This window comes from Oryctolagus cuniculus, chromosome 12, assembly GCF_964237555.1.
Source record: "Oryctolagus cuniculus chromosome 12, mOryCun1.1, whole genome shotgun sequence".
Classification (NCBI taxonomy): Eukaryota; Metazoa; Chordata; class Mammalia; order Lagomorpha; family Leporidae; genus Oryctolagus; species Oryctolagus cuniculus.
This window is the reverse complement of record NC_091443.1, coordinates 94,845,259-94,869,109: the sequence shown is the minus strand read 5'-3', so window position 1 is coordinate 94,869,109 and position 23,851 is coordinate 94,845,259. Positions and strand designations below refer to the sequence as shown.

The 23,851-nt window shown below is 44.1% G+C and overlaps 1 protein-coding gene and 2 long non-coding RNA genes across 3 annotated transcripts in view; 2 read left to right on the top strand and 1 right to left on the bottom strand.

The window, feature by feature from the left end:
* LOC138844715 (uncharacterized) overlaps positions 1-23,851 on the top strand; it is a 346,727-nt gene that overhangs the window by 9,334 nt on the left and 313,542 nt on the right. The window contains exons 3-7 of the long non-coding RNA XR_011380953.1: positions 1,865-1,928; positions 6,202-6,319; positions 6,763-6,859; positions 7,991-8,099; positions 18,058-18,215. This is a non-coding gene — a long non-coding RNA (uncharacterized lncRNA). The remainder of the gene's footprint in view (positions 1-1,864; positions 1,929-6,201; positions 6,320-6,762; positions 6,860-7,990; positions 8,100-18,057; positions 18,216-23,851) is intronic.
* The window catches only part of LOC138844714 (trafficking protein particle complex subunit 9-like), a 355,107-nt gene that overhangs the window by 29,241 nt on the left and 302,015 nt on the right, over positions 1-23,851 (top strand). The gene's annotated exons all lie outside the window — the stretch shown is intronic.
* Positions 1-23,851, bottom strand: part of LOC138844717 (uncharacterized) — a 164,641-nt gene that overhangs the window by 109,482 nt on the left and 31,308 nt on the right. The gene's annotated exons all lie outside the window — the stretch shown is intronic.

Genomic DNA, 23,851 nt, shown 5'->3' with positions numbered 1-23,851 from the left:
TGGAAGAGTTTCCTCTGCAGTTTTTTCCATAACTCTTCCCTGAAACTACAGTATCTCCACTTTTATTAAACTGTCTTTTCCTGGACTATCAGTGTGTTCCCTCCCTATTTCACCATCTTAGAAGATTCCTCGGAATACATTTTTAAGAATACAGTATGTAACTGTTTTTTGTACATGACAAAGTCCTTAATTTTAGAAATTCACAACTGTCTAAATAGCCAAAGAATCCCACAATCTGGTATAGATATGAAACATTTTCTTCTATTATAAAAAAATTAAAATTAACCCATATTCTAACATTGAGAAATGAGATAAAAAGTACAAACATTATAAAGTGCATGTAGAAAATACCAAGTGACCTCAGATGCTACCTTTCTGTATTCTATCTTGCTTTGTGGAAGATATGATTTTTCCCATTTCAAACATGATCCATACGTTAAATGCAGGGCTAGACTGTGGATGGCAGAGACTGGGAAGCAGACCTGTGTTCAGTGGAGAACTTTGTAGATCACAGGTGTTTCAAGTCCTTGTGCGAGTGTCTTAATAAATAAATTACAAAGATTGCCTCATGCGAAAGACAGAGATAACACCACACAGAATGTTTGTAAGGAAGAAGAGAACAAATGAGTACTGGAATCTTTTCTAAGACAGATTTAAACTCTTTTTCAAATTCTGTGTTAATAGGGTATGTAATGCATATAATATCAAATTCTACATAAACTCTAGTAGTTGGTCTTGATGTAGTATTTTAGTTACAGCTATGTCTTCCTTCTTTAATTTTTTTTACTGTTTTTAAAGATCCTATTTATTTATTTGACATTGAGAGTTACACGCAGAGAGGATGAGAGGCAGAGAGAGAGAGAAAGAGGGAGATAGAGGGGGAGAGAATGAGGGGGAGGTCTTCCATGTGCTGGTCCACTACCCAGTTGGCTGCAAAGGGTGGAGCTGAGTGGATCTGAAGCCAGGAGCCAGGAGCCGGGGTCTCCTCTTGTGTGCAGAGGCACAAGGACTTGGGGCATCTTCTACTGCCTTCCCAGTCCACAGCAGAGAGCTGTGCCGGAACTGCAGCAGCCGGAATATGAACCAGCACCCATATGGGATGCAGGCACTGGGGGTGGTGGCTTTACCCACACCTCAAAGTGCCGATCCTCCCGGAAGCCATTCCCCTGGGATCCAGCTGTCTGCTAACACGCCTGGGAAAACAGAGGGAGACAGCCCAAGGACTTAGGCCCCTGAACACAGAATGGAGCACCGGATAAAGTCCCTGGCTTCTGCTTCTGCCTGTTGCAGTCCTGGCCTTTGCAGCCACCTGGGGTGTGAACCCCCAGATGGACGATTACTCAGAGCAAGAGTGTGTGCTGGCAATGCTGCTTGTATTGCTGCTCTCTCCCAAGAGGTGGCAAGGGCCAACACTGGGCCAGACAGAAGCCAGGAGGCAGGAGCTCCATTCAGGACTTCCACAAGGCACGGATACAGGGTCCAGGGTACCTGGGCCATCAGTGGCTGCCTCCCTGGGACACAACCTGGAACAGGAGAGGCAAACTGGAAGTGGCCCTGCGTGCAGCAGTGCAGAGAAGTGTCCTGTGGAATCATTAAAATAGCCCATGGGGACTGCACTTTCACCCTGCCCTGTGACCCGGAAGTGCACCCGCTTGTGCGGCCCTGAATGCTCCACAGTGCTCAAGTGGGAGTCAGTGCCGCGTCCACTCCTGCCCAAGAGCCTGCACAAGTTGTGAGGAGCCATCCCCGATGCTGCTGGCTGAGCCTGAGGGAAACCCAGCAGCTCCAGCGTCAGGCCGGGATCAGGAGAGGCTGTGGGTTCTAGACAGTCATGCCATTTCCCAGACTCATTTTTCTTCTTCAGACCCTTCTGGAAGCAATGGCCTTTGCGGGCCTCTGTCCCGCCAGCAGACCAAGCCTGCTTGAAGGTGAGTGATGCATGGCTTTTGCAGTTTTATGCTGGGAGTCTTGGGTGCTGGCGTGCCCGTTGCTCTTGGGTCCCGAAGGCGTGGGTGGAGTCGGGGTCATGCTATGCGGACGGTATGGAACTTTCCCCAGTTTGGGAGCAGCTGTGCAAGAGCAGAGGTGGCTCGGTCTCCTCCCAGAATGGCCCCACGTTCCCGTCTGTTTGCTTTTTGATGGCCCAGCCGCCCTGCTCTAGACTTCTGAGCGTGTTCTGAGGAGGAATGAGAGCGAAAATGCTTGTCTGTGTCCTGGTCTAGGAGGACAGTTTCAGGTTACTCTCATTAGGTGAGATGTTAGTGCTCTGTGGGTTTTTCATGAAAGAGCATTGTCAGGCCGAGGTGTACCTTCCATTCCTAATTTGATGGTTTTTTTTTTTTTAATATTGCAAAAGTAATGGAAGTTTTTGTGAAATAGTTTTTCTGAGTCTATAGGGATAATGTGTGGTCTTTTCTCTTGTTGATTCTGTTCTGGGATATATTGATTTTGTATGGTAGCCATCCTTGAATTCCTGGAGTAACTGTCAGTTGCACACCGTGAGCTAAGCTTTGCTTCTTTTTCTGGACCACATTTGGTAATTTGTTCAGGACTGTGACAGATTCATGATAGATATTTATATGCTACATTTTTTATGATGTGTTTGTTTTCGATGTTGGGATAATTCTGTTCTGATGGAATAAAATGGGATGTTTTCCCTCTTAATTTCCTTTTTGGAAGGATTTGCGAATCACGGATTTTAATTACCCTTTAAATGGGAGTTCTCACTGGTGAAGCCTTGTGGTCCTGGAATTTTCTTCATTTTTTGTGTTTGTTTTTTGGTTTCCCTGCCAATACAGTCTCATTTCATGTTAAAAGTATATTCAGGCCGGTGCCGCAGCTCAATACACTAATCCTCCACCTTGCGATGCCAGCACACTGGGTTCTAGTCCCAGTCAGGGCACCGGATTCCATCCCGGTTGCCCCTCTTCCAGGCCAGCTCTCTGCTGTGGCCCGGGAGTACAGTGAAGGATGGCCCAAGTGCTTGGACCCTGCACCCCATGGGAGACCAGGAGAAGCACCTGGCTCCTGCCTTCGGATCAGCATGGTGTGCTGGCTGCAGCGCACCAGCTGCAGTGGCCATTGGAGGGTGAACCAGCGGCAAAAGGAAGACCTTTCTCTCTGTCTCTCTCTCTCTCACTGTCCACTCTGCCTGTCAAAACAATTTTAAAAAAAAGTTGATTCAGAGTTTCTAGTTTGACTGCAATCATTTTAATGGTTTGTTTCTTTCTGAGAATCAATCCATTGTATCTACATTGACCAAATTCTTGTGCCTTGGTTTTCCCATAGTGTTTTTTGATGATTATTTTAGTAAGGTTGTTAGTAATGTCCTCTCTGTCATTTCTCTTGTTATGTCACTTGAGTCTGTTCTCTTTTTTCCTTGTTTCATGTGGATAAATGTATTGTCAATTTCGTTGAGGTTTCAAAAATTGTATTTTGGTCTCACTGAATTTTTGTTGTGATATTCTCTATGCCGTTGGCTTCATTTCCATTTGAATCTTTTTCCTCCTTCTGGTTTCTTAAGATTTACTTTGCTGTTCTAGTGTTTTAAGGTAAAATTGGGTTTATTGATCCGATGTTTTTATTCCTTAATATATACCTGTAGAGCAATACAATTTTTCCTGTGAAATTATTCCTGTCAACATGGAAAACTGTATGGATGTACCCACTACTGGGAGCATGTTGAAGGAAATGAAATCATTTTGTAGACAGAGAGGTTTTCACAGGCCTATGCTTATTGCAGTAGAATGCACAATAGCCAGGCTATGCAGTCTATGTATGTATGTATGTATGGTGTACATAGCCCATAATGTCTTTATTCAGTCTTGAGGTGATCAGCATTTTGGCTGATTGCATATCTTTGACATTGTGCATTGATTTATGGGGGCAGAGATAACTCTTTGTTCGTATGTTGCTTTCATTTCCCTTGGGTATATTCACAGGGGTGGAATGCCTGGCTCCTATGGTACGTCTATATTCAGATTTCTGACTTATCTCCATACTGTCTTCCACAGTGGCGATACCAGTTTACATTCCCACCAGCAGTGGATGCGGGTGCCTTTTCCCTCCATATCCTCAAGGCCGTTGTAGTATTGATTTGCATTTCCCTGATGGCTAGTGATCCTGAGCATTTCTGCATGTGTTTGTTGGCCATTTAGATTTCCTTTCTTGAAATATTTGGCCTGTTGAAGTCCCTTGCCCATTTCTTGAGTGGGTGGTTTGTTTTGCTGTTGTTGAGTTTCTTGAAAGTTTCCGGTAGTTTATCCTTTATCAGTTGCATACTTTGCAGATAATTTCTCCCATTCCATTAGTTGCCTCTTTAGTCTTGCAGGGCAGAAGCTTCTCAATTTGTTTTTTTTGGTGCCCTCTTCTATCCCTTTCTTTAATCTGTTGTGATCCCCAGATATTGAACATCCTTGGTTTTATTTATCCAAACGATTATATTTTCTTTGTAGCTCTGTGAATGGGATTGGTCTTTGAAGTCCTTTCTCAGCCATGACATTGTTTGTGTATACAAATAGGCTGCTGATATTCTATCCTGCCACTTTACCACATTCTACTCTGAGTTTCAATAGTTTCTTAGTGGAGTCTTTTGCATCTCCTATATATAGAATCATGTCATCTGCAGATAGGGATAGTTGGACTTAACTCCCTTCCAATTTGTATCTACAATTGAGAAATGAGAGAAGAAGTACCAACATGATCATGTGCACGTAGAAAATGGCAACAGTGACCTCGGATGGTACCTTTCTGTATTCTGTCTTGCTTTGTGGGACACGTGATTTGTCCCATTTCAAACATGATCCATACGTTAAATTCAGGTCAAGAATGTAGAGGGCGGGGACTGGGAAGCAGAGCTGTGTTCTGTGGAGAACTCCAGATCACAGGTGTTTCAAGTCCTTGTGCGAGTAGGTACATAAATTTCTGAAGAAGTAAATTACAAAGATTTCCTCATGCGTAAGTCAGAGATAATACCACACAGTATGTTTGTAAGGAAGAAGAGAATGAATGGGTACCATAATCTTTTCTAAGATTGATTTAAATTCTTTTTCAAATTCTTTGTTAATTGGGTATGCAATGCATGGAGTATCACATTCTAAATAAACTCTAGTAGTTGGCCGTTTTGTAGTATTTTATTTACAGCTATGTCTTCCTTTTTTAATTTTTTACTTTTCTGTAAACATTTATTTATTTGAAATTCAGACATATACACAGAGAGGATGAGAGGCAGAGAGAGAGAGACAGACAGTCAGAGAGACAGATAGATAGGTTTTCTATCTGCTGTTCCACTTCCTAGTCGGCTGCAATGGCCAAAGCAGAGCAGATCCAAAACCAGGAGCCAGAGCCACCCGTGGTTACTTTTGTGGGTGCAGGGTTCCAAGGAGTTGGGCCATCTTCTACTGCCTTCCCAAACCACATCAGAGAGCCACATCGGAAGTGCAGCATTCGGGACTCAAACCGGCGCCTAGATGGGATGCACGATGTGGGTGGTGGCTATACCCACTACCCCACAATGCCAGGTGCTCCGGAAGTCATTGTCCATGGGATGCTGCTGTCTGCTAACATTCCTGGGAAAGCAGAGAGAGAAGGCCCAAGGTCTTAGGACCCTGAACCCAGAGTGGAGCACTGGATAAAGTCCCTGGCTTCTGCCTTTGCCTGGCTGAGCCCCGGGATTTGTAGCCACCTAGGGGGTGAACCCCCAGATGGATGATCACTCAGAGCGAGAAAGAGTACTCGCGATGCTGCTTGCACTGCTGCTCTCCCCAAGCAGTGGCAAGGGCCAGTGCTGGTCCAGGAAGAAGCCAGGAGGCAGGAGCTCCATTCAGGACTCCCACTTGACAGGGTGGCTGGGTTCAGAGTGCCTGGGCCATCAGTGGCTGCCTCCCTGGGTCACAGCCTGGAGAGGCAGGAATGGAAGTGGCCCTGGGGCATCAGGGCATAGCTGCGTCCCCTGGTGCCCTGTCAGTCACCAGTGAGGAGTGCGCCTGTGCCCAGCGCTGTGACCTGGAAGTGCACCCACAGGCGCATCTGTTTTTTTCTGCACGGTGCCCCAGCCCAGAGCTTGTGTAAGCACTGAGTTACTGATTTCGATGCTGGTGGCCAAGCCTGAGGAGACCCAGTGCCCCCCAGGGTCAGGCCGGGATCAGCTGAGGCTGTGGTGAGGCAGCCGCTCAGTTATCTTGTGCTTCTGGAACTTTCTAGGCACAGTCCTCTTCTTTGGCCGCTCTGAAAGACTGCACCTCAGGACCGGGTCCCTGTGTCAGGAACAGAAAGGTTCTTTCTGTGGAGAGTTTGGCCGCGGTGGCCTTCCTGTCACTGGGTAGGTGGGGCCTGGGGGACAGTGAGTGGGGAGGGTGTGTGTGAGGGGTAGCTGAGATAGAAGGTGGAAGAGAGTGGGGGTTAAGGGGAGGCTGGAGGAGAGAGGAAGGGGGGAGAATGAAAAGGTGGTGTGAAGGTGGGGAGGCAAGGAAGGGAGGGGCAGAAACCCACGTTGGGGAGAAGAAAGGAAGGGGGAGAGTGCCAGGAGTTCTGGCGGGCATGTGTGGTGCAGGGGATTGGGAGAGGTAGAATTTTTCCCACAGGCCCAATTCTGTCTTGGGGGTTTTCTGTCCCTGGCCGGAAGTAGCCTTTGCCACGTCCTTGAGAGGACTTGACTCATGCCTCTCTTCTCCAGGTAGTTCAGAAGTGTAAGGTGAATGTGCAGGAAAATGGGGGCACGGGGCACTCGAATTATTTGGCAGCTAATCCGGTGAATTTTCACAGGCTGCACACATGGAGGAGAAAGCAGAAGCTTAGAGAACCCCCAAGAATCCTTCTCTGTGCTCTGTTCCAGCCTGCCCCCAGATTCTGACACCTCATAGTAAGTACTAGATATTCTTTTCTATTTAAATATTGGTTTGAAAGGCAAAGTTCTAGATAGGCGGTGCAGGAGAGATCTTTGTGTATGGGTTCACCCCCCAGGTGGCTACAATGTCCTCGGGCTGGGCTAGGCCAAAGCAGACACCATGTACTTTATCCAGTACTCCAGTGTGGGTTCGGGGGCCCAAGTCCTTGGGGTGCTTCCTCTGCTTTTCTAGGTGTTTGATCAGACAGCTGGATCACAAGTGGGAATAGCCTGGGGGTGGGGGAGTGGCAGACAGAACAGTGGCATAGTGGATGAAACTGCCGCCTGCAGTACCAGCATCCCATATGGGTGTCTTCCTTCTCTGTGATACTTTTCTCTCATTCCCCCCAGCAGAACGAAGTATCCAGAGCTTCTGTAAGACACTACCTATACATGTAAAGTGCTTACCCATTTTATCACCATTTATTTGCTAAATACCTGTATCCCGTATAAGACTGTGAGCTTGTCCAGGGCAGGACTTTGTCTCTCTGCTTTCATTCCTGTAGTCCCTGGTACACAGTTGGAATTCAGCTTATGCAGAATTAACAATGCACTCACTTTTGGATCTTGGGACAGGAAGTGTTGGTTATGGAAAGGTCTGTTTACAGGGATAAAGGTAGGAGGGACAAGAAAGGATGTTTAAGAGAATCAGCATTAATGAAGCACTTTTTGTTGCCAGGCTTCTTAATGCACCATTGTCTCATTTCTAAATAACAACACAAGGAGGGGAAGCAAGAGTTTTATTTAATTATGCCACATTGTCCTGTCTGATCCTCTTCAAAGTTCTGTGAGGAAGGCGCCACTGATACTCTTTTAAATATGAGTTAAAGGAAGTGGGAACCAGCCCTAGGCCATTTATGGAGGTCAATGAAGTTCCAGTTTAAATGCTGCTGTGCTTGCCCCAGAGCCGTGTCCCTCCTGGGGTTAGAACCTCAGCTTCCATCGGTTCCAGCGTTGGGGTATCAGAGAGGTGGTAGCTGGTAAAAACCAGTGGTCCTAGTCTTTGGGCTTGTCTGTGTGTGGAGCATAACTACAGGGACTTGAGCTGTGTCACTAAGGACCCTTCTTTCTAACGCTGTGGCCTCATGCAGTGATTTGTTAATACAGGTCTTGTGTCCTGATTCACACCAGTCGGGAGTCTTGAGCTGTTGGGGGAGTCTGAGGAGGACACCTGGCTACCCTGTGACTGGAGCTGACTTTTAAGAGGGACCCTGAGGTATGAAAGGAGATTTGCTGGTAGGGTTAGGACCAGAGGATTTGAGGAGTCCTCAAGGTCCCCTGGTGATTAGACTTTTTAAAATTTATTTATTATTTATTTCAAAGGAAGAAAGAAATATTTCATGTGTTAGTTTACTTCCCTAATGCCCACAAGAGCTGGAAAGGTATGTAAAGCCAGGATCTGGGAACTCAATCCAAGTCTCCCATGTGAGTGGCTTGGATGTAAGTACTTGAGCCATCACCTGCTGCCTCCCAGGTTGGAGTAGTATGAAGCTGGATTCAGGACTTCAGCCAGGACTTGATCCTGGGCACTCTAACATGAGCTGTGGGGATTGCAGTAGAGGCTTAGTCGCTATACCATTAGTCTTCAGTTCCTTCCTTCAAAGTGTGGCTGGCTACTTGGGAGGGGTTTACCTCACCACTGCTACCTGGGCCTGCTGCACAATTTTGTGAGCACCTTGTTCCTAAGGCAGCGGTAAAATGCCACTAAAGATACTAAAACATAAAGCTCTTTCCTTTCTTCCATGTATCCCCTTGGCTCAGACTCATGTTCTTTTGACTTGCTTACAAAACACAAGTTCAAAGATAAAATTTTGAGGCTTTTTAAGACACAACCAGCGGAGGTTTAAACCCAGTGCAGGCCCTTCTGAGTGCCAGCCCTGTGTGACTGTTCCAATGTGACTGTGTAGGCTGCACGCCCATGAGGTTAGCCCTGGCTGCTGAGTATAACCCATTGGCTTTAACTAGTCTGGGTCTAATCATATGACACTCCAGGGAACCTGGACAGACTTGATGTCTTATTAAGTCAGCTCCCTGAGGATTGTGTGGACTAGCTAGTGATACTGTCTTATGATCCAGCTCCTCGTTTTCTTAGCAACCTCTTCTCCAGCTAGGGCTGGTATCTTTTTCCAGTGTAAGACTCCTCATCCCTGGCCTTGAGCACTGAGAGGAACTGGAATGCTGCTGTGTGGCAGAGACCTCCTGCAGGTTCTCTGAGCATTCTGAGTCCCCACGACTCCGCTTAGTGTTTCTATGGTACCACACTGTCAGAACTGTGTTCGCAAATGAGGCAGGGGACAGTCTGTCCCTGCTGTATTCCTGTTCTGAACCTGGCAATCAAGGTCCACACAAGGCCGATGATAGAAATGTTGCATCCAGGCTGGTGCCGTGGCTCACTTGGCTAATCCTCTGCCTGCGGCGCTGGCACCCCGGGTTCTAGTCCCGGTTGGGGTGCTGGATTTTGTCCTGGTTGCTGCTCTTCCAGTCTAGCTCTGTGCTGTGATGTGAAAAGGCAGTGGAGGATGGCCCAGGTGTTTGGGCCCCTGCAGCTGCATGGGAGACCAGGAGGAAGCACCTGGCTCCTGGCTTCGGATCGGCGCAGCATGCCAGCCATAATGTCCATTTGGGAATTTGGGAGGTGAACTTATGGAAAAGGAAGACCTTTCTCTCTCTCTCTAACTCTGCCTCTCAAAAAAAAAAAAAAAAAAAAAAAAAGAAATGTTGCATCCAGAACAGCCCCCTTATAACTAAGATCACCTCAAGAGCCCCACAAATGGATCTTGGACCAGAATTCAGGACTTTATGTGCAACTTGAACACTTCCTGCCTTGGGAAGTTCACTGCCCCCACCCCCAGGACATGTTCTTAGCTGCTTGGTCCTAGGTGTAGAGGCTATGGCCTCTGGAAATGTTGTACTGATTTGACTTCTGAGTGTCCAGATGCCAGAAAACATGTAACGGAGTTCCTCGGATCTGTGTGACCACTTGGATATCCAACTGTGATTGCAGACACCCATGGTGGACTTTTGAGTGCTGCCTCACGTTGGAGCTGAGTGCTTCCTGCTGGGACCGCGTGATCTTCCTGGGATGCCAGGGTGGCACAGCAACCCATGGTGCTCTGGATGCTCTTGCTGAATCTGTGTGTAGCTTAGAAGGTAAAACTGTGTTTTCACTAGGTTGGAGCAGAGTCTCAGAAGGACAAGGAGATGGTCCTATAAGATATTGATGCTGGGGCCGGCGCTGTGGCACAGCAGGTTAAAGTCTTGGCCTGCAGTACTGGCATCCCATATGGGTGCTGCTTCATGTCCCAGCTGCTCCACTTCTGAGCCAGCTCTCTGCTAAGCCTTGGGGAAGCAGTAGAAGATGGCCTGAGTCCTTGGGGCTCTGCACCTGTGTGAGAGACCCAGAAGAAGATTCTAGCTCCTGGCTTTGGATCAGCTCAGCACTGGCCATTGCAGTCATGGGGAGTGAACCAGCTGTTGGAGGACCTCTCTCTCTCTTTGTCTCTCTCTGGCTCTACCTCTCTCTCTAACTTTTTCAAATAAAATAAATCTTTAAAAAAAACTTAATGATAATGTGTGCATTTGATCTAACTTGGAAAGGAAATTTCATTCCTCTGCTTCAAGTCAGCTTGCAATTCAGGAAGGGCAGCATTTTTGTGAATTTAGAGAATCTTTAGGCTTCTTGCTTCTTCTCTGCTAGCCTCTCCCTTGTAAATTATCATGTAGCATCATTCTTTGCTCTGGTAGGATCCATATTTTTTAAATTTATTTGACAGATAGAGTTAGACAGGGAAAGAGAGAGAGAAAGAGAAAGATCTTCCTTCCATTGCTTCACCCCCCAAATGGCCACCATGGCCTGAGCTATGCCAGTCCAAAGCCAGGAACCAGGTGCTTCCTCCAGGTCTCCCACGTGGGTGCAGGTGCCCAAGGACTTGGGCCATCCTCCACTGCCTTCCCGGGCCACAGCAGAGAGCTGGAACCAAAGAGGAGCAGCCGGGTCTAGAGCCTGGTGCCCATTTGGGATGCTGGTGCTGCAGGTGGAGAATCAGCCAAGTGAGCCACGGCACCGGCCCCCGGATTCACTTTTTTTTTTTTTTGACAGGCAGAATGAACTGTGAGAGAGAGAGACAGAAAGAAAGGTCTTCCTTTTGCCGTTGGTTCACCCTCCAATGGCCGGTGCGCTGCAGCCGGCACACCGCACTGATCCGAAGCCAGGAGCCAGGTGCTTCTCCTGGTCTCCCATGGGGTACAGGGCCCAAGGACTTGGCCCATCCTCCACTGCACTCCCGGGCCACAGCAGAGAGCTGGCCTGGGAGAGGGGCAACTGGGACAGAATCCAGTGCCCCGACTGGGACTAGAACCCGGTGTGCCGGCATCACAAGGCAGAGGATTAGCCTAGTGAGCCGTGGCGCCGGCCTGGATTCATTTTTAAAACCGTCTTTTTTCTCTTCTGTATGAGAATACTTCAGAAAGTTAATGGAAAAAGGAATGAAAAGATAACTTTATTTTGGTGTAAAATTTTTTAAACCCACGCACATTTCTTTGAACATTTTCTCTGTAATGTTTGGAGATCCCTCGTTTATGATAACAAGTCTTGGCAAATTTTTTGTCATTGTCTTGTTTCTTTAGTTATTACGAATAAATTATTTTGTTAGGATGAACTTAGCCTATTTGAATTAGTGTTGGATCTCATTTGCTGTGAAATAAAGAATTACTTTATGGATAATGAAAGCAATTTAATGATGTGGTGTAAAGGAGCAAACAATATTACTCAGTCTATTAACATCAGGAGACTTCTCTCTGACCTCTTAACAGTGCCCTGCAAACTGTATATTATTGCACTCTTGAGGCAGGGGCTGAAGTCTGGCCTGAAGGTATTTTAGAGAATGCTCCAGGTGGAAAAGTCATAAAAAAGGCAGAGAAATATTCGTAGCAATAAATGCGAAGGCAGAAGAGACTTCTAGAATTGAAGTGACCACAAGGATTGCTGGGATTTTTTGAGCAGTACAGACTAGGTTGTCTGTACTGGGCTCCCGATACAATCACTACAGCCTTGTGAAATTAAAAACTCTATGAAGTTCTACAGAATGGTGTTTGAGACTCACTAATAGGATTCAACCTACAAGGAATGCAGATGAGACAGAGCATCTCTGACCTTAACAGTGGCGGTCTTTACTTTCCCTTTATATTGCTATAGCAACTTTAAAATGCCTTCTGTTTAAAAACCTGAGGAAATGTATGTGAAAAGTCTTTTTGGCAATCTTTTGTTATCAGTAAATTCACCATCTTAAGTTTGTTATAACTTACTGAACCTGTGATACTAGGAACTTGATAGAACTTTGCAGCACTGGACTGCAATTTGCAGCTTGCTCAAAACTGAGGGAGTTGGAGCTTACCCAGCATAATTAGAAGTGTACCCTCTATTTGAAGCCTTGGCAAGAACCATAATTTAGGATTGTGGCTGTGTGGCACTGGTAGAACATGTTGTTCAGTCCTGAGTTTGGACACCTTGTTTGTATATGACAGAAAAACAGCTTTCAGAAACTTCCTGGTGGATAAAGTATCCTTTTCACAGTCTGGTGGTTTCACTGCTTTTTTTCTAAATGTTTCATTTTCTCTTCAAGTGCAGGCATGTTCATTTTATCAAAGCAGGCATTTTCTCTTCTTTAAAAATAAATCTTGAGTATTCTGAAGAAATTTTCCAAACCGCTAGGGTATATAAAAGCATGTTGTGTGAGCATAATTACAAGGATGGAATGCTTTGCTTTTGAGTAGCAATGGACCAACACTTGGTGTGCTAAGAAACAGTTTTTATTCTATTTTGTGGTTGAAAGCTTGCTTACTACTGCTCCTGATCATAATCTTAGTCCTTTTTGTCAAATGGATTTAGAGCCCACAGCACCTTTTTATCCACCTTCTCTCTGAAAAGCAGTGGGAGAGAGAGCAAATTTTTTAGATTCATTTATTTATTTGTGAGGTAGAGTTACAGACAGAGACAGAGGTCTTCCATCCACTGGTTCACTCCGTAAATGGTTGCAATGGCCAGAGCTGAACCGATTCAAAAGCTGGAGCCAGGAGCTTCTTCGAGGTCCCCTGCATGGTTTCAGGGGCCCAAGAATTAGGCTATCTTCTGCTGCTTTCCCAGGCCATACGTTTCACTTTTAATTCTTCCTATGGCTTTAATTTAGCTACCTGGGAACCCTGAGCTGAGGATAGGACGAGTGTTCCCAGCCTCATTTTATGGGTCAGCAATAAATAAAGCCTGAAATAGTGGCTGCATTTGTCCATCTGGAATTTGATACCAAAGCCCAGAATTTTAGTTTTATAAATATTGATGATTTTTGGCTCCAGAATTTAAAAGAAGTTCAGCATCTTTACTTTTTGTTATTCTGAATGTGATTTACTTGTCCCTAAAGTGTGCACATTACAAAATTTATGATTTAGAAAGTGGAAATTGAAAAAAAGAAAATGGAAGTTACCCCTCAGCTCTGTTTGGAGATGTCCGAAGCACTGGTGACAGTTTGATGTGTCCTCTTCCAGGTGCTTTCCGCACCTTAATAAAAGTGTGTGTGTGGGGGGGTGGGTGGGTATGGTTGGGTGTATTTGTGTGTGTACTGTGCTCACATGCACATAGAAATGACTTTGTGCAGAACTGTGTTCTTGATAGGATGGTTTTCCATCTTCCTTTTTATACTTGACAGTATAGTAATTCTTGTATCATTATAAATATATAGATCTCATTCTCTTCAGTGACTGTATAAGATTACATTTTATTCCAATATAAGTGGTTGCCATTTTGTGTGATAATTCTGATTTTTTTGCCATTAAAATAATGCTGCACTGAGAAACCTGGAATATCCATACCTGAGCATCCCAGGAACTGCTGTTTTGATGACCTGTGTTATTTGAGAATCACTAGGTCAAGTACAGTCCTGTTTAAAATGTTGCTAGGTCCTTCTAAATTATCCTCCAGGGTTGCATCCATCTAGACTTCCACAAACAGTGAGGTAATCTCCTGTGCTTTCCATCAACACCAGGTTTTTATAATTCACATTCCTTTCAGTGAAGCATCTCTGCTTCAACACAAGACAAGAGCTGCCCTTTCATCACTCCCTGTTGGCACACCAAGGGCAGGTGGTGTAGAGGAGTCCGTTATAGCTAGCAGGGAGGTGAGCATATGTTAAGCTAGAAACAGAGGTGTTTGGCTTTCATTCCTGTTTATTAATTCAGATAATGTTTCTTGAAGGCTGTTACTGGCCATGGACCCTGGGAATAGCATGATAAACAAGACCATGCTCTGCCTTCAAGAGCTTGCATTCTAGTGTGGGTCAGCCTTGAACACATCCAGTAGAATATAATGTCAAGTATGGTGAAGACTTCAGATGAAAAATAAAGCAGAGAAAAGGACAAGGGAGGAGGTGTGTGTGGGGAGACCAGGTGCAAGAGAGGATGCCACTCGGATGGTCTTGGAAGGTTCTCTGCTGATGGGACTCTTTTTTCTATATATTTTATTTAATGAACATAAATTTCCAAAGTACAGCTTATGGATTACAATAGCTTCCCCCCCCATAACTTCCCTCCCACCCACAACACTCCCCTCTCCCACTCCCTCTCCCCTTCCATTCACATCAAGATTAATTTTCAATTATCTTTATATTAAGTATATTAAGTAAAGATCTTTATATTAAGTAAAAATTTCCACAGTTTACACCCACACAGAAACACAAAGTGTAAAATACTATTTGAGTACTAGTTATAGCATTAATTAAACACCTAAGAGTAATTGTGTATTAATTACAGAGTTCAACCAATAGTTTTAAGTAGAACATAAAAATACTAAAAGGGTAAAGTATTAAGTTTTTTTCTTTTTTTTGTTATATAGTTATTTTTTTATTTAATAAATGTGAATTTACAAAGTGCAAGTTGTCTATTGTTGTGGCTTCCCCCCCCAAACCTCCCTCTCTCCCGTGGCCCTCCCCTCTCCCACTCCCTCTCCCATCCTGCCCTTCATCCTGATGGGACTCTTGAATAGAGACCCACGTGCAGTGAAACCTGAGCCCCACTGATAACCTGTAGAAGGCCCCATCAAGCTGGGTCTGGCAATAGCAAGTTCAGAAGGCCTGAGAAAAAAGCCAGTCAGGCAGGTTCCAGAAGAAGCCCCGGAGCTGCACTGACTTTTGATTTGCTAGAGGGAGATAATTGAGCTACTTAATTTCTTTATCAAATGCCGTGTTGAGGCAAATGAAACTGTGAACCTCATGTGTGTGTCTTTGAAAGAGTGACGCTGTTCATGTACGGTAGCACTTGAACCACTAGAATGCAGCATCTTAACCACTAGACAGCAAGTCTCTGTTAGCATTCTGTAGAATGAAGTGGCATTGCATGCCAGCTCTTTCACTACCAGAAGGCTGACCTGGTTGAAATTTACACAGGAGTTGAACAGACCTCCGCACCTTCAGTGTGGATAAGACTAGAGCAGTGCACTCTTGTGCCTGACTGCCCTTTGTTCTGCCTCTTTGTGTTGTACATTATTAAAAGTGTTTTCAAAGCTCTGGTGCTCACAGCTGAAAATAAAGTAGTAGGTTGGAGGACAGGCACAGACAGCACTGTCCACTCAGCAGGTCAGGTAGTTTCTCCTTAACCATTGTACCAAATGCCCTACTCCACCCATTATTAACTCTAGTCCTTTCAGAGTTATTAGCTGTGTTATAAAATGTCTAACTTTCAGAGGGGTTTTGTAAATCTTTAAAGTAAAAAATATGAACATTTGTTGCCACCGTTGTGGCTTAGCTGGTAAAGCTGCCGCCCGTGATATCAGCATCCCACATGGGCACTGAATCAGAGTCCTAGCTACACTTCCAATCCAGCTGTCTGCTAATGCACTTGGGAGGGCAGCACAAGATAGCCCAAGTGCTTGGGCTCCTGCGCCCATGCTCCTGTCTCCTGGCTTCGTTCTGGCACAGCCCTGGCCGTTGTGGCCATTTGGTGAATGAACTAGTGTATGGAAGACATCTCTCTCTCTCTCTCTCTCTCTCTCTCTCTCTCTCTCTCTCTCTCTCTCTTTGTCTCTCTTCCTCCCTTCCTCCCTCCCTCCTTCCCTCTCGTTCTGTAACTCCACCTTTAAAATAAATGAAATGTTTTTAATAAAGAACCTTTAACCATTCAAAGCCTCAAGTAGAAAGAAAAAGAACCTTACAGACCCACAGTACAAACTGACGTAAAACCTTCACTGAAATTTTTGTTGAAGTTTGCTGGTAGTGTTCATCAGAAATGACACATGCTGACTTGTGTGAAGTGAGCTGATTGATGTTCTTGAAACTGTGTAAAAATCACTTCTGCTTGTTTTTACACAATGTACCTGTTACACTCCTGAGCTACTCGAGAGCTGTTGGGTAGAGATGTTATTACTGAAAAAGTGGTCACACTGCACAGATCCCATGGGCACCATTACACTCTGTGACTGGCACTTCCAGGGCTAGTGCTGTGCACACCTGGGAAGCCTTACCCACAGGTGGTGTCGTATCCGCACAATGGCTGCATGATGGTTCTCTCTTCATTTAAATGGTTGGTAGGGTTCCATTAGCACACAGTCCTTCAAGTTGTGACTTTTCAATATTGCTCACTCACATGGTTTTGAGTCCCCTCGGGGGGGAACAGTTGCGGCCCTGAGGGGTTGCCCACTTTTCTAGAGACAAGGACAGGCCTAACCTTGCCTCCTGGAACTTTCTCTGAGTTACAAACCTCTTAGAGTTATGATACAACCTTGAAATTTTGTATTTAATGGTGTATCTTTAAGCAGAGGTATCTTATAAGCATAGTGCAGCAATCATAGACTTATTTTTATTCTTTTTTTTATTAAGGAGGAGGGAGTAAAGCATTGTTGGTCGGTGCACATGGTGCTTAATGTGGAATCTGGAGGTGGAGATGGTGTTTTCTTACTTATATCGTTTATGATTTCCAACTATCTCCAAGAGGTAAATACTAGAATTAGGTCTAGGCTGTGGTTCTAGCTGGTATGGTTCTGTTTTAAATTTCATCTCACATCTGCTTGGCATCAAGATTTCCAGCTTTCCAAGGTTGGCCACACATTTAAAGCAAATGTCCAAACCAGTTGTTAGAAGAAAAGATACAGCAGTGGTAACGATGATGCTAAATGAATCATTTGTGTGATATCTGACACCTCATCACCTAGTTGAAATATCTATGTGTTTTCTTTTTTACTGCAATAAAAATAATTCAGACTTACCGAAACTGTATATTTCCATTCCTTGCACATCTATTTTCTGACTCATTGGGCTTCTAAACTTCTGTGGATAGGGGCTAGTGTTGTGGTGCAGTGGGTTAAGCCACCACCTGTAATGCCAACATCCCATACTTGTTTTCTTTCTGTAATCAAGTAGTTGAAAAACAACCACCACGCCCAATGCAGGAGTCATATAAAAGCAATTTCACTTTATTTGAGCACTCTAAGGAGAAAAAGCAGATGAGTATGTACTATACCTAGAGAGAAAAACTCTGTCAAATTTTAGATTGAATGGTGGGCCAGTGCCGCGGCTCAATAGGCTAATCCTCTGCCTTATGCTGCTGGCACACCGGGTTCTAGTCCCGGTCAGAGCGCCGGATTCTGTCCCAGTTGCCCCTCTTCCAGGCCAGCCCTCTGCTATGGCCCAGGAGTGCAGTGGAAGATGGGCCAAGTCCTTGGGCCCTGCACCCTCATGGGAGACCAGGAGAAGCACCTGGCTCCTGGCTTCGGATCAGTGCAATGTGCCGGCTGCAGTGCACCGGCCGCGGCAGCCATTGGAGGGTGAACCAACGGCACAAGGAAGACCTTTCTTTCTGTCTCTCTCTCTCACTGTCCACTCTGTCAAAAATAAAAAAAATAAAAAAAATAGATCGAATGGTGGAATAAATTCCGTGACAGAAGTGAAAGAAACAATCAACTTGTGGCCCCACTACACTGGAGCCTGGCCTCACTGCCTACTTGGTACAGACAGCAGGAGCTCAGGAGAAGCCTGGAGCCACACCCTCTGTGCAAGCCTGCACAGGCTTGGTCTTTGTTTTCTGATTGGTTGGAGCCTGGAGGTAATCCAATCAGACTTGATGTATGCCGTTGAATACCGAGTTTATAAAAAGGTTACTCAGTGTTGCTGTTTCCCTTTTCTCTTCTTTGTGTCCAGCGTCATGGAGCTCTTCATTGGAACATGTGCTAAGCCCTGGCTCTAAGAACAAGGAGGTGAGCAGCCAAGAGCAATACTTGCAGGAAGGGCCAGGCTGCCAGTGTCAGAGGAGTGGCAGTAGATTCAACAGGACCCTCAGGTTTGTCCATCCTCACCTGGTGAGTCTTCTTGAAATGCTTGTGCATATAATTCATATACTTCTATATTATAAATTTAATATCATATGTTCTAAATAGATTTTAAATTTTATATTTAAAACATATATGTGCTTGGAGGTATCATGTACAGTTCCAGGAGGTGTGAGCCTACCTGGCTAAATTCTGATGCCAGGATAGGTGAACCAGCAGGTGAGTCATCTTCTTTTGGGTAGGCAATTTAGATGCCCAGCAGCTATGTGAATTTCCAGGTCTCTTGTTTTATTTTCTGGATTTATAGTTCTACTTAGTGTATAGGAGCTGAGAAAATGGATCTGGTCACCAAAACGGTAGTTCCTGCTTGCAAGATTTGCTTCCTGTTTTTCCTAATTTGCTTAGATGGTTTATCTCAGTTTTCATTAAGGGTTCTCCAACACAGCAGTGATAGCATTGAGTGATAACCCCAAAAAGATGGTTGTATATTGTTGTCACTGCCCCACTGAATTCTAATTCTGCCTCTGTGATATCCAGTGTTCCCTAATTTTATGAAAAAGTTCCTGAGGAATACATTGTTCTGTTGTGTTAATGAATATGGTTACATGGGGAGACATATCATGTAAAATTTACATATCCCAATCATATTATTGCATTAACTAGGCATATGGGGACTCTGTTTATCATCAGAGGCACCTAGATCCGAGGATGGCACCGAAATTTCTAGTAGTAAGCATTACTTCCTAAGTATATTCGTTTCAGTTATAAAACTGTAAGGTTCTGAATAACTCAGTAGAGGTTCTTTTTACTTCTAAATTAGATTTTGAAATATTGAAATCATTTGGATTATGATATTTCTAGACCATTTTTAGGTCTGAGAAGGCAGGGGCATTGTTTCTGCACAGTATCCACAATGGTTGCCATATAATTGGTTCTAAAACTTCAGTTGATGAAATGAAATCCCTATTTGTCCCTGTGTTTCAAACAACACAAAATTTCAAAATCTGTAGGTATTGTGTTCTGTGGTTTGGTTCTTACAGTATGTGGTGAATTAAGTCTTCCTTCCTTCTGGTTAGCAGTTACTAGTGTTGACACCCAGGGATCATTCCTTGATCCTCATTGTATGAGATGCTGACCAGTGACTACTCTGAAACAGCCCCTTGGTGCAAGTCCTCATGGATGTTCCAGTTTACTCAGTATCCGCTCTTGGTGTTCCTGTTAGTGCTGATTGTTCAAATCTAGAAGTTGAAATGACCTCATGTTAAGTCCAGGTGTTTGTTCTCACTGGTCTTCCCATCCTAGACAGCCTTATCTCTGTACTGTGTTTCAGGAAGGTCTTGGCTTTTACTCCCATCATTAGCTAGACCTGTTAATATTGCCCACAGTTTTCTCGTTTTGGCTATTTTAGAGCTTGGTTCCTTGATTCCATAATTCTTTTCTCTTACACACAACACAACAAGAAAAATCTGTTCTTTTATTTTCTCATGCTCCCCATCCACAGATGTTCTCTGATAACAGTCACCAGGCATCTCAAAGGCTGGCTGGTCCCTACACCCTTCTCAAAGCCACATGAATATGTGATTCTTTTGCTTTTCACTTTTATGTCTCAATTCTGTCACGTTTTCCACACCTCTGCTCCTGTGACCACCATAAAACTTTAGCATTTCCCACAAAAATCCTCGGCTAGCAATTTCTAATGTACTACTAATAAGAAGTTAAAATATAGAAACTTTCTGGGGAGATTCCAAAATTCGGGTGGTTTATGCCAAACATCTTAAGATGCTTTTCCTCTGTTTAATGAAAGTCATATCTCTGGGGGAAAACTAGATGGAGAGTTTGCTGCAAACAATGCCTTTGTTTCACCTTTATACAATTTTGTTTGTGAGTTATGTAGGCCTCAATAATTATGAATGGAAAAACTGAAACTGTGACTTGCAGTTCAATATTGCAAATATTATAAAGCTTTCTACTGAAGTGCTGTAGTGAGAGAACAGGCATGGAGTCCAGGAAATCCTTCAATGAATTGGTATATGTGTAGTTTTCAGAGTGCTGCTTTCAAAGACATTTAAACTTTGTAAACATTTTCTTACATATGACTTTAAATTTAAAATTGCTGCTTCAACAGACACTATGTGATTGGTAACCCCTCCTACACTAATGAATCACCGTGCTTGATTTCCCCACCTGATTACTGTGGAAGATGACATGTGAGTGTCAAATGGGGAAAGAAAGGTTTTTTAAGATTTATTTAACTATTTGAAAGACAGAGATATAGAGAGGCAGGGGCAGAGAGAGAGTCTGCTGGGTCACTCCCCGTAGGGCCACAATTGCCAGAGCTGAGCTGATATGTAGCCAGGAGCCTGGAGCTTCTTCTGGGTCTCTCACGTGGGTGCAGGGGCCCAAGCACTTGGGCCATCTTCCACTTTCCTAGGCCATATCAGAGAGCTGGATCGGAAGTGGAGCAGTGGGGACTCAAACCAGTGCTCTTATGAGATGCCGGCACTGCAGGCAGAAGCTTTTCCTGCTATGCCGCAGTGCCGTCCCCAAGAAATATTCTTGTGGTAGACTAATGTTCATGGTGTATAGCCCTCTGCTCTGTGCAGGTAGAATTTGAGTAATTCTTGGCAGACCCCTAAATTTTGGAGGTACATAGGGATACCATGATCAGTGTAATGGGATCCACAGTTTTCCAGAGAAATACTTCATGATATCTGCTGGGGTCCTGCCATTTATGAAAATGGGTTCTAAAGCAACCTGATCGGTGAAGACATTGCCACCTATTGATCCAGTGAAGCAAGTCTAGTGTGAGCACCCCTGACCCTGGCAGAGGCTCCACCCCTGGTGACTAAGATGCTGTAGGCCTGTGCTGCTACTCATTCCATGGGGAAGGCCCTGCCATACTGCTGTGAGCATCCTGGGTTAATATTTTGGTATTGCCATGTTTTGGTTTGTTCTTCAACTTAAATACATGGTATCTCCATTTGGTTTGTATATTTCCTCTTGCAGTTTTCACAGCTAAATTTCTTTTTTTAATAATTTTTATTTATATAAAGGTGAACATAGAGCATGTACTTGGCACCTTTCCCTCCTCTCCCTAGCATCCTGCCCTCCTTCCTCCTTCCTTTCTTGTGATTACAAAATAAACTAAAAGAATGTCATTGTGAAAATTATAGGAAAGTGTAAATTCTAAACCTTGACGGAACTAACTCCATAATGTGTAGCTCCTAGTAGGAACTGAAAATTGATTGTGTTGTTTAAAAATTGTCATGCATTTCAATATGGAAACCCTAGGAATTTAGATTGAGTTTAGGTGAGAAACTACCATGGTGCCTCCCCAAACGTGTGTTCTCTATACATAATGTGCCCACAACCAAGTGTTGCTTTGAACCAAGGGCCATAGTGGTCACCAGTGATGGGAAATGGAAGGCTTTTTAGGGCAGTGAGCCTGAGGACTGTGACCAAGACCTGTCCCATTTAGTCAGTGAGAACTCAGACTGTGCACTTGCCCCATCTTCCTATTAGACTTCATTTACAGGATACAAATTCAAGTTAAATCCAGTAGGAATTTGGATAGCAGGGAGTGTACTCTTTAGAGTTTGGTACAGTTGCAGTGTCACTGGTCACCTGCTGATGAAGCAGGGCCTGCATTTTCAGTTCCATAGCTTAATTGGGGAATTCTCAACCTGCCTGTAATATGTAACTGTGTTACATGCACATAGGAATGCACACACCTGGGTGGTAGAATAACATATAGTAATTTATAGTTCTCATTTCACTTTTCACTTTCCTATTTCCTTCAGATACACTTCCTTTCCTTTTCTATTTCTGAGTTTTCAGTTTGAGGGAGGTGAGATGGCAGTGTAATATGTTACTTGGATATTGTCTTAAATATTCTCTTGATAGAAATCCTGAATCTTTATTTTCAAAATAGAAACTGCCTGAAATTTAGTTTAGTCCTGTTGAAATCTTTACTTAATGTATACTAAGCTGATTCTGTATATTAAGATAATCGAAAATGAATCTTGATGTGAATGGAAGGGGAGAGGGAGTGGGAAAGGGGAGGGTTGCGGGTGGGAGGGACGTTATGGGGGGGAAGCCATTGTAATCCATAAGTCGTACTTTTGAAATTATATTCATCAAATAAAAAAATTAGTTTAGTCAAGTTCATGAATAATTTCTTAAGATTTATTTAATTGAAAGTCCGAGTTACACAGAGAGTGAAAGAGAGGCGGAGAGAGAGGTCTTCTATCTGCTGGATCACACCCCAGATGGTGGCAATGTCCAGAACTGCGCTGATCTGAAGCCAGGAACCAGGAGCTTCTTTCAGGTCTGCCACGTGGGTGCAAGGGCCCAAGGACTTGGACCATCCTTTACTGCTTTCCGAAGCTGTAGCAGAGAGCTGGATCAGAAATGGAGCAACTGGGACTGGAACTGGTCCCCATATGGGATGCTGGCATTGCATTTGTTGGCCTCACCTGCTATGCCAAAATGCCAGCCCATATCATGAATTATCTACTTTTTTTTTTCTTTTTTTTAACTTTTATTTAATGAATATAAATTTCCAAAGTATAGCTTTTGGATTACAATGGCTTCCCCCCATAATGTCCCTCCCACCCTCTACCCTCCCCTTTCCCACTCCCTCTCCCCTTCCATTCACATCAAGATTTATTTTTGATTCTCTTTATATACAGAAGATCAGTTTAGCATACATTAAGTAAAGATTTCAACAGTTTGCTCCCACACAGAAACATAAAGTAAAAAATATTGTTTGAGTACTAGTTATAGCATTAAATCTCAATGTACAGCACACTAATGACAGAGATCCTATATGAGGAGTAAGTGCACAGTGACTCCTGTTGTTGACTTAACAAATTGACACGCTTGTTTATGGCCTCAGTAATCACCCTAGGCTCTTGTCATGAGCTGCCAAGGCTATGGAAGCCCCCTGAGTTCACCGACTGTGATCATATTTAGACAAGGCCATGGTCAAAGTGGAAGTTCTCTCCTCCCTTCAGACAAAGGTACCTCCTTCTTTGATGACACGTTCTTTCCACTGGGATCTCACTCGCGGAGATCTTTCATTTAGGTTTTTTTTTTTTTTTTTCCCCAGAGTGTCTTGGCTTTCCATGCCTGAAATACTCTCATGGGCTTTTCACCTGGATCCACATGCCTTAAGGGCTGATTCTGAGGCCAGAGTGCTGTTTAGGACATCTGCCATTCTATGAGTCTGCTGTGTATCTCACTTCCCATGTTGGATCATTCTCTCCCTTTTTGATTCTATCAGCTAGTATTTGCAGACACTATTCTTGTTTATGTGATCCCTTTGGTTCTTATTCCTATCATTATGATCAATTGTGAACAGAAATTGATCACTGGGACTAGTGAGATGGCATTGGTACATGCCACCTCGATGGGATTGAATTGGAATACCCTGGTATGTTTCTAACTCTACCATTTGAGGTAAGTCAGCTTGAGCATGTCCTGAATTGCACATATCTTCCCTCTCTTATTCCCACTCTTATATTTAACAGTGATCACTTTTCAGTTAAGTTTTAGCACTTAAGAATAATTGTGTATTGATTACAGTATTCAACCAAAAGTATTAAGTAGAACAAACAAAAAAAATACTAAGAGGGATAACATATTAAGTTGCTCATCAACAGTCA